The sequence below is a fragment of the Myotis myotis genome, unplaced genomic scaffold, assembly GCF_014108235.1.
Source record: "Myotis myotis isolate mMyoMyo1 unplaced genomic scaffold, mMyoMyo1.p scaffold_m19_p_2, whole genome shotgun sequence".
NCBI lineage: Eukaryota > Metazoa > Chordata > Mammalia > Chiroptera > Vespertilionidae > Myotis > Myotis myotis.
Window position 1 is genome coordinate 152,025,487 of NW_023416324.1, and position 17,778 is coordinate 152,043,264.

Consider the following 17,778-nt stretch of genomic DNA (forward strand, 5'->3'; position numbering starts at 1 on the left):
TTGTCTTACAATGCATCTACCTGCTATATCTGGTCCCAAATGTCAACAATGCTGTTATTGAGTACAATGCTGTTATTGAGTACTATGCTGTTATTGAGAAACCTTTCAATGACTTGGTATCTCTCAGAGATGCAGGCCTTAAACCATCAGCTACATCCACATTTAAGCTACTTAGTCTATGGGACAGTCTAGCAGTTGAAGAATACAGCAGAAGGAGCGTCACCTCAAATACATATGTAATCTGATAAATCTGGATATATTTCTAAGGAAAGAACTGATTAAGCAAGTAGCTATTCTGCAGCTAATTATGCCAGATATTATAAACAGATAATTTTACATCACTCAGTCATGTAATTTTACATCACTACAAACTAATATCCTTTTTTTTTCTTTCATTCCAGGGGGTTTAAAAAGATGAAGTTATAGACTATGCAACATTATCCTGACACAGAGACATTTTGAAATGGTTTGTAAAAAGTAGTGAACACACTGGAAAAAAAAAAAAGCCTAAATGATTTATGAAAGTTAGGAGTCATTTTCTCTGGACAGATTTTTCCTACACATAGTATTTTCCATATGTATCGCAAGCATTCGTTTGTGCAGATTGGAGCAGCACACTTCTGACACTGCTTTTCTCTACAGACAAAGCAGGCTAAAGCTATGGGTGTGTAAGAGCCATTTCCGCACAAGAGTCATTTTCAGCTAAGTGAGCACAACATAAGCGCTAACGTGTGAAATTTATTTTTTAAAGAAGCCACAACTATTCTGCAAATATTTAACTCAGTACTACGCCACTGTTAAAGAATGTTGATTACATGGGAAAAAAAGAACCAATATAAATGAAATTTGAAAATGAAAAAAATAAAATACATGACAATTATTTTAATGACTAAAATTCAATCACTGACATTTAATTTCTCAAGGGTGTCCCTGTCAAAAGCAACACATATTTTTTTGATGGAAAAGGACACCAGAAACTGACATTCAGGTGAGCATCTGAGCATTGTGTGTGATATTGCACATTTCCCTCACCTCTTCCTTTTGAATTTTCATTTTGGTGAGTGGTAACAGGAGTTAAAATTGTTTTGATGGCATCAGAAAAAAATTGGTTTGTAATGCTTTCCCCTTAGAACCATGAGAAGTTGCTTCCTAGGCAGGCACTTTTTACTGATGAGAAGGAAACAAGAGGTGAAATGATTGGCTTAGCCATACAGAGAATGGAAACGCACTCATTTCTGAGCTGTCAGTATCTTTTCCTTTAATCTTTTCCATTTTAATTTCTAGATTTAGTTCCAAACATTTGCTCTTTCTCCCTTAAGGGGAAGTCCTAAGGTCAGAAGGACAGTAGAGGGGAGGGTAGAGATGTTTTTAATGTTTTCATAGCAGTTAAATTCAAAATTGTTAAGTACCTCCTGCCAAGAGACCACCACTAAAATTTCCTCCTAAAACAGGCAAAGGGAGGGATTTAAATAAGGAAATAAATAGGAAGGAAACAGCAACATTCTGGCACTATAAAAGATCAGAAAAAAAATCATGTCTGCTTTCAAGATGCTTATAATCTTGTTCTAGAGAAAAAGATGAATCCACTTAGTTGAAGAACAAGAAGAAACAGCACAATTAAGTGTAAAATTGGGTGGCAGAAGCAAAATGCTGTAGGGAAACCATGTCTCTTACATCTTTTTCAACTTGAAAAAGAGAGACAATGGATCAAATGCAACCTCCTCTAGTTTCTGACATTAGTTTCATAATACAGCTATAATCCCATTATAAAGAACTTCAAGAAACTGTTGAAGTTTTTTGGCTGCCCTATAGTTTATTATCTCAAGTATTGCTTGAAATAACAGACTACATGCAGGGATGTTTGTTCAAAAGGCATTTGTTGACCTGCGTCAAATTAGGGCTAGCCTGAATAAACGGAGAGGAACACTACAGAGAAGCAGTTAGTCAGACTATTATATTATTTTTATAATGTCCTATTACTTTTCACCTAAAGACTAAACATTTAAAATAGAGTATTATCCTCACACTAGAGGCCCGGTGCACAAAAATTAGTGCACTGGGGGGGGGGGTCCCCTCAGCCCAGCCTGTGCCCTCTCGCAGTCTGGGACCCCTCAGGAGATGTCCACCTGCTGGCTTAGGCCCGCTCCCCGGGGGATCGGGGCTAAGCTGGCAGTCAGAAATCCCTCTGGCAGCCCAGGAGCCCTCGGGGGATGTCCACTTGCCAGCGGGAACCAGGCCTAAGCTGAAGTCGGACATCCTTAGTGCTGCTGAGGAGGTGGAAGAGGCTCCCGTCGTCATCACTGCTGTGCTAGCTCCTGCATTGAGCGTCTGCCCCCTGGTGGTCAGTGTGTGTCATAGTGACCAGTCATTCCCAGTCATTCTGCTGTTAGGGTCAATTTGCATATTACCCTTTTATTATATGCCTGGTGTATGGGTGGGGGCTGGCTGGTTTGCCCGAAGGGTGTCCCAGATCAGGGTGGGGGTCACTGCTGGAGTGCCTGGCCAGCCTGGGTGAGGGGCTGAGGGCTGTTTGCAGGCTGGCCACGGCCCCCAGCCACCCAAGCTCCCAGTGGAGGCTGGCTGGAAGCAGGTATCTGGGATTTATTTATCTCTATAATTGAAACTTTGCCTTTAGTGGAGGCCACAGCAGGCCAGGGCAGGCGGGAAGCTTGGCTTCCTCCACCACCGGGGCAACCAAGCCTCCTGCTTGCACTAGCTCCGTGCCTGCCGGCCACCATTTTGGTTGGGTTAATTTGCATATAGTCGCTCTGACTGGCTAGTGGGCGTGGCTTGGGGCATAGCAAAGTTATGGTCAATTTGCATGTTTCTCTTTTATTAGATTAGATCAGGGGTCCTCAAACTTTTTAAACAGGGGGCCAGTTCACTGTCCCGCAGACCGTTGGAGGGCCGGACTATAGTTTAAAAAAAAAAAAAACTATGAACACATTCCTATGCACACTGCACATATCTTATTTTGAAGTAAAAAAACAAAACTTCAAAATAAAAGGCTCTCCTAACTTCAAAAAAAAAGTCCCTACTAACTGCAAAAAAAAAAAAAATAGACCTCCTAACTTCAAAAAAAAAAATCCTAATTTGTTCTTACCTCGGTCCTCAGGCAGCAGCAGGCTCTGCACAGTCAAGCTCGTGACTTGTCCGATCACACCCGAGACTGAGAGGAGGAGTTGAGAGACAGAGAGAAGGAGAGGAGTCGGATAGTGCGGCGCACATTCCACACATGCATTGCGGGCCCGGGGCGAGTCTGCTGCTAAGCAACAGGCAGCGGCGGCAAAAACACCCAGCGGGCCGGATAAATGTTTTCGGCGGGCCGCATGTGGCCCGCAGGCTGTAGTTTGAGGACCCCTGGATTAGATAATCTTGTTCTTATATGAAACAATAAAATTTATTAAGGGTGCCTCTGTAAAGCCCTAAATGGGGACATGCATTAGTGGATTTACTGTAAATTTAATCGAGCTTATACGTCAGAGCCCCTCACTTGTATGGCTCCTTCCAAGGTCCTGTAGTTAATTTGCAATCATAATTTTGTATTCCTTTTCTTAAGGAGGATCTCCCAAATAGTTTAAGCTTCTGGCAAAATCTTGATCCACCCTAGGTATAAAGTAATCTTTAAGGTATCAAACCTGACAGTCCTGTGAGGCCAATGCTGAGAAGGATACAAAAGGCATTTCTAGGAGGATATCCTATACCTGACACCAGATCTATTCTTCCTGTTGCTGCTGCCCTTCACCCTGCCAAAGACAAATGCTATCTTGTCCCACAGCAGCAGGGTTACTGGATCCTCTGAAATAAAATCTGTCTCTTCAATTACTGGGAGAGTCATCACTGTGTTGTGTTGTGGTTGTTTTTTTTAAGACAAAAAATTCAGAGATAGAAGGTAATTTCTAAAAAATAAAAAGGTACATGAGAGAGACACAAAATTTTTCACTAACATATTTTTTATTCATAGCTAAGGGATACATGCATTTGAGAAGTAGAAGGGCATGGAAATTCTCTTAATACAATTTATAGTAGTACCTGCTGAAAGTATGGTGAGTTTTTGCAGAGCGTGGGAATTTTTGCTATGCGTAACATCACGGGCCTGTTTTTCTGGTTTCTGAAAACCCCAAATATATCCTACAAGCACCTCTAAACCCCAGTGTGGAATTTTGACCTTTAGAGTAAGAACTTCAGAACGAAATAAAAGCTTTGGATGCACTGTATTTGTCTGCAGTTTTTCCTATAATGCCATGTCCTAGTTTTTTTTTTGAAGAAAACTGAATAAAAATTAATTCAAGAAAAAATGAATAAAATTACCCCAAATGGAATACTAAATTGAAAAATAATAGTTAAATTGTTCATAACCATTTCCTGTTATATTTTTTTTCCTCTCTCTCTCTCTTAGAAATGGAGTAAGAAGCTGCAAATAAAAAATGTAAAACCCATCCCATTCCATAAAGGGCCCACTCATGTAAACAGGAAGCTCATTAAAAGAGCTTTTCTAGGTTTCCCGGCAAAACCCACTTTTTATTTTGGTGTAGCACCGATTAAGGAGAGGACTCTTTTTGTGGGCAGAGTGAAAAATTAAACACTGCAAATCTATGAGGCACCCTGTACATTACAGCTAGCTGACTGACTTATAGGCTTGGGGGAGCAAGGTCACTCTAAGATTAAGAAACTGGCTTCATTAAGTCTAGCCCTGCCCTATCGATACAGATGGTCTTCTCTGTCCAGGCATCACAAATCAAAGGAGAGGGAGATGCCAGTCCATGATAGAGCAAAGTGTTTCTCATGTCCATGGAACTCTTCTCTCCTATCCTTTACATTCTAATCCTGTTTAATGTGTACCTCTGTTTCCCCTTTCTGGGAAGCACTATTGCATGATAAAAAGAATACAGGTGTTGGAATTTGAAAATTTGGGTTTTAGCACCAGCTCTGCCAAATCCTGCGACATATTCTTTTCCTGCGCCATCATTTTCTGATAGGCATGATAGAGACCAAGAATTCTTCTTCAAGCTCAAGTTTCTCAAAGGATGGTCAGCATCACCTGCCTCACAGTTGCCAGGGGTGAAAATACAAATTCCAGGGCCCTTTTCTGACCCATTAAGTTAGACTCTCTGAGCAAGAAAGCCTTGGAATCTTCCTTTGAAACCCACTTCCCAAATAATTTCTGTAAGATAACATTCTAACTTGTCTTGAGTCAGAATTAAATTACACTATGTAGGTGAAACTTATCTGTAAACTGCAAATCAAGACATAGATTCTTAGCTGCTCTGATTAGTGATCTTTTCCGGGATAGCTCAGAGCACCAAAGAAAAGGCACCGGACCATTTTCCCAAAGATCTTGCTTCAAGCCATTCCTTGCCATGACAACAGCATTCCGCTTTATATCCAGTTAGGCAAGTTCACTGTGGGTTGGGAAAGTACAGCTCAGAGCTGTGACACAGGCGGGACTTCTATGGGATTTCATTTACGGGACTGTACCTACCCCACAGGGCGATATAAGGATTAATTCCTATTTGGTAATTTACTGTGTAAAATGCCTTGAGCCCCTTGGAGAAAAGTGCTCTCTAAATATAAAATAATAATTATAATAGTAATAATCTTGACTATTTAAGTGAATTAGGCAGAAGATTTAGGCTGCCAAGGGACAGGCTAAGGCCATCATAAGTAGAAACACTTTACATCATCATATCTCAAATGTTATCACAAACAGGGGAAACAAAGGGTGAAGTGGAGATAAATCCATGTTCTCCACTGATTTTAAATGACAGAGGGTCAGTAGTAAAGTTTCATAAAAGCCACGAAATGCAAAAATGACAGGGACATTATAATTCTAACTCAGGCAAACATCCTGAGGTTTCATATACTTTGGTCTTTTTTTTTTTTTTTTGTATAGAAAATATCTCACCAGCGCAACATCTAAAATTAAGCATCATTAAGGCACTTGTCTATGCTTTTGCTTAGGTGATATATATTCATAATTCATCCTTATTAGTATGTAATGATTTTTCTGTCTGAAAAGTATTGAGGTTATTCTCTGAAATTTGAATCAGTTGTTTGCAATTAATTTGACTTTTATGTATCTTTCAAAGAAAACTAGGGTGTATTTCTGTATGAATTTAGGAAACAAAAGCATACAAGAGATACCTTTATTTTTCTCCAGAAAGGACATTTTTTGTGTGCATAAACTCACATGAGTTCAACCGCCCCCAGTTCTTACATTTATTTGTTTTATTTATTAGATTCATGGAGACCCTTCCACTAAAAGTTCAAGGGCCTGAGCCCTGAACTTCCATATACTGAACATGAATCACTTCTTAAACGACAAAAAGCAAAAGAAAAGGCTATAGAAATCTTAATGGGCAAGCTTCAGATGCTCAAAAGCAATTGTTTAGTTATTCTACTTAGTTATGCACCGTTCAAAACACTAAGTCTGGCAAGAAAGGTTCTTTTGTGAAGAACAGCTTTGGGGCCTTAGACACATTTTAATTCTACTTGTTTTATAGCTCACACACAAAGTAGTTTCGATGTGTATGTAAAGAGGTACTGTACTTCCATGCAATAAAGTTTGTAGTTGAGCATTTTGAAAAGGGAAAGAAAGCAAGCAAGGAGAGGAATGAACATGTGGTACCTTGTTCTATTTTTAATTATTAACTTCTAGCTCAAAGATTTACATCTTTAAAAAAAATCCAATAGTAAGTGAGTAAAAACAGGTGTAGACTAAGGTGAATGAGTACCACAAAATAAAGTTAATAACTATAACTCTAATTATCTTGTAAATGCTGAAATTAAGCTTTACTCTGTGTATAAGGTAGGAAGAGAAAGAAAGAGAAAAAGAAGGAGGAAGGAAAGGAAACAGGTAGGCAAAAATAAGAAAGCCAGAGTTATAACTGATTTTCTTTCCATGAAGTAGTAAATATTAGAAATGCCATTTGATTTATAAAATGTCATTTGAGGGATAATATCCAACATTTTGAAATATTCCAAGTGTGATGTATGTTTAAACACATACATGCATAAACACACACAGGTCAAAAATATGGGTGTTCTGGTATAGCTTTCTGACTTCAAAGAGCCTCTGAAAAGGGCAGGAGAAAAAGAATGTCTGATAAAATGCCTCTGCTGGGGTTGCCAGCAGAGAGCAAGACCAGTCAAGTGCTGCCAGTAATCATTTATCACAAATGTTTTTGAAACCCATCTTTCCATGACAGACACTGTTCCTTTGGTACAGCAAAGATGGCAGCCAAGGGCCTGGTCTTCCAGTGACGGTGGCATTTCTTGCCCTTGCATTGCAAGCCCAGCTGTACTCATCAAAGTGGAAAAACTGACAGTATTGTCTGAAAGACACAGCTCAGGATAACTGCTCCTTGTAGTTCCCCTGTCAATGAACATTATCGTATTCATCTCACGAATAAGGTTACTGTACTTTTTTTTTTTTTTTTTTTTTTTTTGCATTTCTAAACATTAGCCGCTAAGCACATTACTGTTTCTTTAATGAAATGGACTGTGCGTGACAGGGTGAGCTGTGGCTTGGCATTCCCAATATTCTGTTTTAAAGGCTCTCTGTGCATATTTAAAAAACAACCTGCTTATGTCCACAAAAAGTAAAAATGACACTAATTTCTTACTTGATATTATTTTCATAAGAAGGTTGAGAATATCAGCCACCGAACAAAGAAAAACACGTGAAGATAGCAAACATACTTACTATCTTACTGAGTTTCTTTCACCTAAATATACAAAGGAATCCTCTGACATCGTGTGCTTTCCCCTCCTATCCTGTTAGGCTGAAGCATAGTCTTGGGCTGAACATAAAAAAGCATACTTTAAGTCTTCTAATACTTACTCCTTTGAAATACTAGCTTCTCCTGGCATTTCAAATGCTAACGCATGAGGAAAGAAAAATTTCAAAGTATTGGCATCACTAAATACAACACCACCAGCAACAACAACAATATTAACATCAGGTAACATTTACTGAGGTCATAGATGTCCTAGCACCACTGGAATCACACATATTGACTTATTAAGTCCTCACAACAACCCTACCAGGTAATCCTAGTATTACTCCCATTTTATAGATAAGAAAACATTGGGACAGAGAGTTGAAGAATTTGCCCAAGATCACATAGCCAGTAAGTAGAGGAGTCAGGATTCAAACAGAGGGAGCCAGACTCTACCAACTGATGAAATTAGGTCCCGTAAGACTGAATCCTTCTTACCTCCCCTGAAGCTCTTCCCCAACAGACCCACTCTCAGTGCTCAATCCCCTTCTGAACAGTTACATACTTGTTTGCACAGAGCCTGTTTTGAATAACATGGTAGGTAGAAGCTCCAGATTTGAAGTCAGATAAAAGGGTTTAACCCTGGAAATCAGTAGTGCTTCACTTACTGATATCTATGCCTCAGTTTCCTCCTGTGTAAAACAGAAGCAATAACACCAATTTCATGTAGTTGTTGTGAGGGTTAAATGGGATAATCCACATCAGAGCTCAGTGGAGGGTCAATGCTTAATAAATGTTAGCTTCATTTCTACTGATTTTTATCTCTTAATGATCCCTCCCCTCTTTAGACTGTATTTCTTTTCAGGGAAATGAACAACATGAATCCTCATGGTTTTTGGCAGGGCTTTCAGGATATTTAATATATGCTGCTGAACTTTTAGAAGTTCTAGATGTCCCTCCCTATAATAACATGTATTAACTTATTACATCTCCATAACAATTCTATCAGGTAATATATTTATTTATAATATCTAAGTAACATAACATTTATACCAACACCTAAAATTCAGTGAGCACTTCCTATGTGCCAGGAACTCTTCCTATGTGCCAAGTATATTACTCCTCACAAGCCTCTGAATTAAGGACTTTCAAAGTCTTCACGTTACACAGGAGAAAAGAGAGGCTCATGAAAGTCACACAACTAAGTGTTCAAGAATGTGAACGTCCAACCACAACTCTATCCTACCTGTGAAAGAATGAATTTGAGGTAGGTGTGCAGTAAGGATTAGGTCTTGATGATGAATCAATTAAATTCTTAATTATTTCTGTTATTAGAAATCTTGTGCATATAGCAAACTAATGTGGCCTATCCCATTAGCTTGCAAAAAGGATATTGTGTGTTAGGTGTACGCCAGTTACTAGCAAGACAATATTATGGATATAAAATATTCTTGTCAAAAGCAATTAAAGATTTAATGTCATTTCACTTACAATCATTTCTATGTCTACTTGTAAAAAAATCAAACTTCTTCCTCTCTTCTCTCTCCTTTTCTCTCCCTGCCCACTCCTCTTATTCCTTCTTTTAAACCTAAGTTTCATAGTATTAAATTTATACAGATTTTTGCCCATAAGAAGCTTATATGTCAAGGCAAAGAACCATTTTAATTATATTTACTCTTCATTTTGATTATATTTCTTTTTCATATCTGACAAAGACTTTTGAAGTGACTAAAGAAAGGCAAAGCAACCTGATTTAAAAAAATTCTTTCATGTATAATCTTTTGTCTAATAGTCTCATAATGGCTTAGAAATTTTGAAAGGAGGTTTTAGCTGTTTTTGTTCTTTTCAAATTGGCAAAATTTGATTTTTTCCCTTCACATGTTTAGATTGGCTTTAAAATCAACAAACCAAAAAAATAAGCACATATTCAACTTAAAAAATATACTCTTCATTGGTGCCTTGGCATCATTAACTATTATCAGCATCACTCTGAAAACTGTGTTCTTATTCTTTTTTTAAAATAAGAGTTGGATAATGCACACACACAAAAAAACTCACTCAAAACAAGCCTGCTATCTTAAGGAGAGAATAAATTTAAGGGCAATCGGAGACCATATGATTGCTGTAACCAACTCTCTGATCAGGGAGCAGGTCTTGTCATTATTTCCTTCACCTCCCCACTGAAGGCATGGGTGGCATCTTATCTATTATTTTAGACAATATCTATTTAAGGTTTTGAATTGAATAATTCTAAAGTCAGTAGTCTTGAGGTATACTTTACAGCATCATTATTTCTCATATATGACTTTAAGTTATAAGGAGTTCATAATTTCAAAAGGAGGGATTTTTAATAACAGAAGACCCTCCTGAAATTCTGTCATTAAATAGCTCAATTATGGAGAATTATTTAAAATATAATGCCAAAGAAGAAAGTTTTATATTTATCTAGAGTACATAAGCATAAGAATGACCTTAGGAAGTTAGTATAATTTATTAATTCATTAAAGATACATTTGGTGTGTACCTACTCTGTCCTAATCATTATCATCCATAATAAAAAATACAAAAAGCAATCAACTTTATCTGAAAAACAGTAATAGAAGTATAGAGGGGGATGGTAAAAACAAACAGAGATGAGTGAATACAGTGATTATAATCAGAGTTGCCATGAGCTGAGGGCCTATCATGTATAGGTGCTTCATATGAACCACTTACATCAAACCGGCAGTACAGGGATCATAATCTCAAAGATGAGAAAACCAAAAGGTTGGTTGATTATAAATGATTTTGTAATGACTTACAAAAAAGCTTAGGTTTTATTTCATTTTGAATTACTGTAATTGTTTATTCTATGTGGAAGATTTTATAAGTAATGAGGAAACATCTTTAAGTTGAGCAATAATATGACCAAATTTTGTTTTAGAAAGGAAACTTTGGTGTTGCATCCATTTTTGATTTAGTACAATTTTCACTGACTAAAATGTCTATCCTACAAAGATATGATTTTTATTTTTGCTGGAACCACATGATTCTCTAACTGACCCAAAGTTCATTACCAATGGAGTCCACTAAGAGTTAAGTAATGTAATATCTGCCTTCTGAAAAACATAGATTGCATGTCACTATTCATTATTTCTAAAAAAGTTACCGTTAATGATTCCTATTAACTAACCAGTAGAACTTCATTCTGAGACATCTGCTCTTGAAAAGTGTACAACCTGATCACCACTAAATTCCACAATGCCATAATGCCTTGTCATACTAGTCTCCTCGCCATTTCTGAAACACACCAGATTCTATCATGGCTTCCTGCCTTAGTTCTCTGATGTTTCATCAGCCCAGACTGCCTTATTCCTTTCTTCTAGCAGGTGAAATTCTCATTCATTCTCCAACATCTACTTGAAAGATGACTTCCTTTCCAAAGATTTTCTTCTCATTCACCTTAGAATCAACCTGCTTCTTTGGTTTCCTACAGCACCTTGCTTATCTTTCTCTAACAGCTACTTTTTCATTCTACTTTACATTAAAAATATTTGTTCTTGCCAAAACCGGTTTGGCTCAGTGGATAGAGCGTCGGCCTGCGGACTGAAAGGTCCCGGGTTCGATTCCGGTCAAGGGCATGTACCTGGGTTGCGGGCACGTCCCCAGTGGGAGATGTGCAGGAGGCAGCTGATCGATGTTTCTCTCTCATCGATGTTTCTGACTCTCTGTCTCTCTCCCTTCCTCTCTGTAAAAAATCAATAAAATATATTTAAAAAAAAATATTTGTTCTATGTCTCACTCCTTCTAGAATCTAGCTAGTATTGACCTTAAGTCTTTCACAGAAGTTTTACAAACAAAAAAGATAAGAACTGTACTGATATACTTGGTCAAGTATAGATGTCCAAGGGCTATAACCAATGCTCAATAACTGTTAGGTGAACAAGATGGTTATTGAATCAAACAAATAACGGGCATATCTAAAGAATATATGCCACGATAGAGTCAGAAAAAATGGTGATAAACTGTATCACCAGCTCACCATGTAGCATCACTGCCTCCGCACAGCCTATAGATATTTATTTATTGTCTTGAACTGATGTGTGAGTGCCTGTACTACCAGAAAAAGTATGTGGATTTTCTTCTCAGGGATACTAGCTGTTAAAACAAATAAATGACATAGCAATACAAGGGAGAAAAGTCTAAAATTTAAAAAGCCATTTATTGACTAGGCAAGATAGCAGACTCTAAAGATATATTATCTCATTTGCATTCTCATAAAAACACTAACACTAAGATGGCTAGTATTTATCCATTTTAAATAAAAACATAACTGACTGTGAGAATCTTAACTAAATTCCCAGAGGCCACATTACTAAATGGAGGCTTGGGGAGCTGGAATTAAAAAGCTTAGAACTTTCCCATTTATATTATGTTACTTCTTCTTAGAACCTACTTTCAAACCAAATAAGTTGAAATAAAAATAAATTTATATTTTAATGAAAGGATTCATGGCAGAGTGGAACTTTAGTAGAGTTATTGAATGGAAGAAAATAATAGCCAATATTTATTGAGTACCTACTACTGTTCTAAAAATGATGGATGTATTCACTCATTTAATCCTTACTGCAATTTATTTTTATTGTTGCCATATATCATGATTTTTTTAATCCTCACCCAAGGGAAGGTGTTTATTGACAATTAGAAAGAAAAAAAGGGAGAGGGAGAGAGGGAGAGAAAGAGGGAAATGTGAGAGAGAAATATGGATTGCTTTTTAAGAGAGAGATGAAAGGAGGGAGGGAGAGAGATAGAGAGAGATATCAATCGCCTACCTTATGTATGTACCCCAATTTGGAATCAAACTCACAACCTGGGCATGTACATAGGACAACATTCTAACCAACCAAGACACACCAGCCAGGACTTATTGTTACCATTTTAAATTATGGAAACAGAACCAAAGAGAAGATAATAAACTTTCAGAAAGTCATAAAGTGGCTATGTAGTCAGACTTCACTGCCTACAGCCCACAGAACTGAACTATCATGCTATACAGCTTATTGGGCTGAAAGATTATTAAATGAAATGGCTTAAATAAAGTTCCAGGCACAGAGCAGGCCTTTATGAAATTTTAGTTATTTTCTCTTTTTTTATTCAATCTCTAAAATTCTATAATTATAATAATACTATCTTTATTTTTAAAGTATATTCTGCTTTTTAAAGACTTCATAACATTTAATTTCACAAAACGGGATAGTGAATGTAGACCATAGGAAGCTAATAATAAAATGGTGTTAAAGAGTATTTAACAGTATATAATGTTATTCATAACATAAACTGAAGAGATAAAGTATGATACAAAATAGTGTGCACAGTATTTTAACAACAACAAAAAAAAAAGGCAGAGAAAAAAATGACTAGAAATGTATATCCTCCAAGTCTGAAAGATTATATCTGGATGATTGTGGGTGATTTTAATTGTCCTCTTATAGTTTATTCTACATATACTCCAGTGCCCATGTATGCTTTCATAATAAAAAATAAAATAAAACAGCTCGGACAGGAACATTCCTATTTTGGAGATAATACTAAGCAGCAGCATTAGAACTGTGTGAGATGCCACACTTATTTAGAGATAGAGCTTGAATAGAACCCAAGGCTCCTCATTTCTAACCAAGTGTGTTTTCTCTGACATCCTAGTCTCTATTCAGTGGTTATCATTATTGAGGAATTCAAAAGTAATCTATAAAGAAGACCTCTGGAGGGTGGTTAGAGATACTGTGATTGCAAATGTGCTATTAGCACACACACACAGAAAGTCCCTTACACCATATCAGGCTTCTTAAATTGCTTATGCAACTGCGTAAGTCATTTTGTTTCTGAGTCCAAACTAAAGCTATATGTGGAGGATTGATTTTCACTAATTCTTCACACTGTCTCTATAACATAGCTGTGTATCCATACACTTTACCATCTGCCTTTATCATAACTCTCGTACAGTGTGTATTAATATGGGGTTGGGATATGTATCTCTGTCCCTTGGTTTTGCGTTTGGTAAGCAGCATGCTTTGACCAATTAGAATGTTAGCAGACATACCATGAGCAGATTTAATTTTGATTGTGTGATCTGGCATGGCCTCGTGCCCGTAGAATTTGCAATAAGAAAACTTTGTCCCAGGCTTCTCATTCCTTCATCCTGGGTCTCAGAATGAGAAGCATATAGAGAAGATATGAACCCAAACACATTCTGAAACAGAGGTACCTAGTTGCTACACAGATCAATAAGTAAGAAATATAGTTATAAGCCACTTAAACTTGGGGTTGCTTGTTATGCAGCATTATCATAGCAATAACTAATGTTCCGACAGCTATTAATGCTTTCTGTGGGGCACATTGTCTACACTTTTGCATATATATATATATATATATTCTACACTTTTGCTGATGTATATATATACATATATATACATATATATATATATATCCATATTTCATATCCTATATAATAAAAGGCTAATATGCAATTGTCCCCGCAATGGGGAGTTCCACCAGGAGTTCAACAAGGGGGTGGGGCTGGCCAGCCCAACTGCTCGCGGCCCTCCCCCCCTCCCAGCCCTGCCCCCAATTGGGTGGCAGGCTGGCCGGCTAACCTCCCTTGTCCCCTTCCCCCCGCCTGCCCAGCTTGATTGTCTGATCAGAGTGGGCCAGCCGGATCCCTCCCATGGATGAATTCGTGAACCGGGCCTTGAGTAGATATATAAATACTTTACATATATTTTTTAAAAGGTTGTCAGTTGGAAGTTCATAAATGGAGAAGCTGCTACGATGCTTTTTGTTCAGATAGGTACATGCTTCTGACATTTTTCTGACTGGAAAAATAATCTGAGACCTTATTAAAATGCATATTCCCTTTCAGTAGGTCAGAGGAGGGGCCTCAGATTCTATAATTCCAACTAGTTCCCAGGTGGTACTAGTAGTACTAATACTACAACACTCTGCGAGGCTAAGGCATGGAGGACAGATAGTGGTAGCCATATAGATATAAGTGAGCTGAACCGAGGCTATGTCAAAAGGAAAAGTGAAGGGAACCAGAGCCTCCAGTGATGTAACTAGCTGGTTGTTGCAAGAAACCAACACAAGCAAGAAAGACAGTCTGGAACAAAGCAAATAAAAATGCAGACACTTTTGATGAAAAGTTTTATTAAATTTATCTGATAATTTAACAATTCAGGTAAGAGACAGAAAGACAAAGGAAATAGGCCCTAAAAACAAATAAAATGCCAGCCCTAAAGCTAATGGTGAACAAATGTTCCCAATCACATATATGCACATGCCTGTTAATGACTAGGACTAGAGCCCCCCAATTAGCATCCCAGTGCATTCTATATGAACATACATGCTGATAAACTTGTGAACTTGCAGTACTGTCAAATTAAAATATCTTTCATATAAGTTTACTTTCTGCATCGATCTAGGAACTAGGAGGTCACAGTTCAATTCCAGGTCAGAGTACAAGCCCAGATTGAGAGCTTGATCCTCAGTAGGGTGCATGCAGAAGGTAAGCCAATCAATAATTCTTTCTCATCATTGATGTTTCTATCTCTCTCTCCCTCTCTCTCCCCTTTCTGAAATTTATAAACATGTTTTTTAAAAACACACAAAAAAACCTGTTGAATTTGAACAAATACTTCAAATGATGGCAGTCCAGTCCCCATTTTCTCCAACTTAATAAAGCATATTAGAAAAAATAAGTGTGTAACTTCATTATAGAAACAATCTTGCGTTTGTTTTAATTTAATTTTTTAAAAAATGTTAATCATACATACATATATATCATTAATTTATTATTTGTAACAAATTTGTTATCACACATCTCATAATTGAAGCACAACAGTATATCTTATTTCTGCCATTAAAAGTCATTGGTATAAGTTAAGCATTTATACTAAGAAACATTAATTGAGCACGCACTATGTGCTGGGGAAGTGGTAGATACAGAAGCCCACAGATAAACAAAACAATGTCTCTCCATCCAAATGTTACAATCTATTGATATAAGTAATTGGGCTTCTATCCAGCTTTTGGACCAACCTATGCAGCATAAGTAACGATTCATTGTGTCGGGTAGACAGTAGAGAAGAAGATTCTTTAAACTGACTGTTTAAAACAACAATAACAAATCTGAGTACTTGTCTTAATTTTGGGTTTCCTTCAAAGAAAAGACTCTGAGACAAGAGCTTGGGTACAGGTAGCAATATGGAAGGTGACCTCAGAGGCAGGAGTGACAGAGAGGAGCAAGTGAGTCAGAGAAGATGACAAGGCAATAAGTATGCGTCAAAGAGGCTACCAGTTAGGCAACTGAAACACAAATCTACCAGGATCTCTGAGATCTGTGCATAATGCCTCCCAAGGTATCCATTTGAAATACATAGAGGCTGGAACACTGTTTTCTCCAGCTCTATTCCTCCTTTGGTTGAGTTACTGGCAGGACATTAAGCTGCCAATCCCCGTTTCTTAAGCCTATGTAGATTTATTAAGCTCTCACAGCATTGAAAAAGGTCCTGGGATAGAATGCAGAAAAATACTCTTGAGGTAGGTGTCTGGGCTAACACAGAACTGCTTTGGGTGTGAAATCAGAGGCGAGCTTAGGGACTATGGCAAAGTGCCAAACATAATTTCTATAATAATCTATAAAGACTTTTGGGGGCTTGGACATAATATACCGTGCAACAGAATCTCACAGACCCTAAAGGGTGGTCTCTGATTCCTGCAAGAGGTCAAACTTTGGACCAGCAAATCCTGACACCGTCCATCTAAGAAACAGAAAAATGATGATTTGCTAATATGCTCACCTGATTTTCTGGCTATGATGTCAAGATAGAACACTTAGCAATTCTCATGAAAACCCTGATACTTATTCATCAATTATCCTCTAGAAGTTGATATGTATTGACCTTTCTGTTTCAGGGAAGAAATCTTCAACTACTTTAGGGAGCTTTTCTAAAAACGGTGATACATTTTTGCATTGCTTTGTCACGACTGGGCCTATTGAAAAATTTCCTCACATTCTGAATTCATGTCAATAATACCTGTTTTGTTGTAATTGGTTTGTATTTTGTTTGTTTGTTTTGTATTACAGAGGAGGAGGAATTGGGGGGGGGGGATATTAAGGATTGCACCTAACTGTATTAAGCTTGAAGGCTTTCAATATAAATGAGAAGATTTCTAGGAAGTTATTCAGACTATAAACATTTCATCAATATCTACCTTACCTAACCCTGCCCAAGAAGTTCTTGTGGGTTCAATGGTTGAAGGTGAATTTATATTGAAATTCACTACACAGTGTAGGAGTTTCTGGGGACTTCTGGTCTGGGGCCAGAGCATAAGATTAAACAATAGCTATTTTTATGGTTACAGCAGAAGAATTGATAAATTCTTCATTCTTCTATTTTAATGTATAAAGGAAGTAACTGTATCCCTAACTGCTAGAAAATGCCGTGGTAGTGGTGTTAGGTAGACTATGGTACCTTTTATAAATATATATGGGTTCCCTTTGACAGTAAGTGGGCAAGTATCAAAAATTCTGAAAAAGAAAAAAACAAGACCCAGGGACCACTTAAACTGTCAGTGAGTCCCATCCTGAGACATCACGTGCAGTTACACAGACACCAACATCACAAAGCTCTTTCCATCTTATATCCTGCTTCCTTTTTCTTTTATGCTTTCTCTTCCCTTTCCTTCCTTCCTATGCCCTTGAGCCTCTACTTCACTCTTTACCCCATTTGCTCTCATTACCCCCACCCCCATTAGTTAGTCCACAATCTGTTCATCCCCAAATAGGCTTCAGTGATGGAAAAGAAAGGGCCTCACACAAAGCCCTCTTGCAAAGCCTGGAACTGCAGAGGTGGTGGGTGCTGATTGGGGCAAAGCCTGAAGAAGGAGAGTGCTCGGGGCTCTGAGGCTCTTAGCCCAACAAAACATTAGGCTTCAGTGGACTTGATAGCTGTATCAAGCCTCCAAATTTCAAAGCTTCCAAGGGCTGACAAGGACTTGCTAATTTTAAACTTTCTAACCAATT

The 17,778-nt window shown here is 37.7% G+C and overlaps 1 protein-coding gene across 13 annotated transcripts in view; it reads right to left on the reverse strand.

The window, feature by feature from the left end:
* ZBTB20 (zinc finger and BTB domain containing 20) overlaps positions 1–17,778 on the reverse strand; it is an 892,970-nt gene that overhangs the window by 369,723 nt on the left and 505,469 nt on the right. For 8 of the 13 annotated variants that reach the window (XM_036352755.1, XM_036352741.1, XM_036352744.1 and 5 more), the window contains one exon: positions 3,104–3,169. The exons of the other annotated variants lie outside the window; for them this stretch is intronic. The gene's annotated coding sequence lies outside the window, so the exon portion shown is untranslated. The remainder of the gene's footprint in view (positions 1–3,103; positions 3,170–17,778) is intronic. 13 annotated transcript variants of the gene reach the window in all.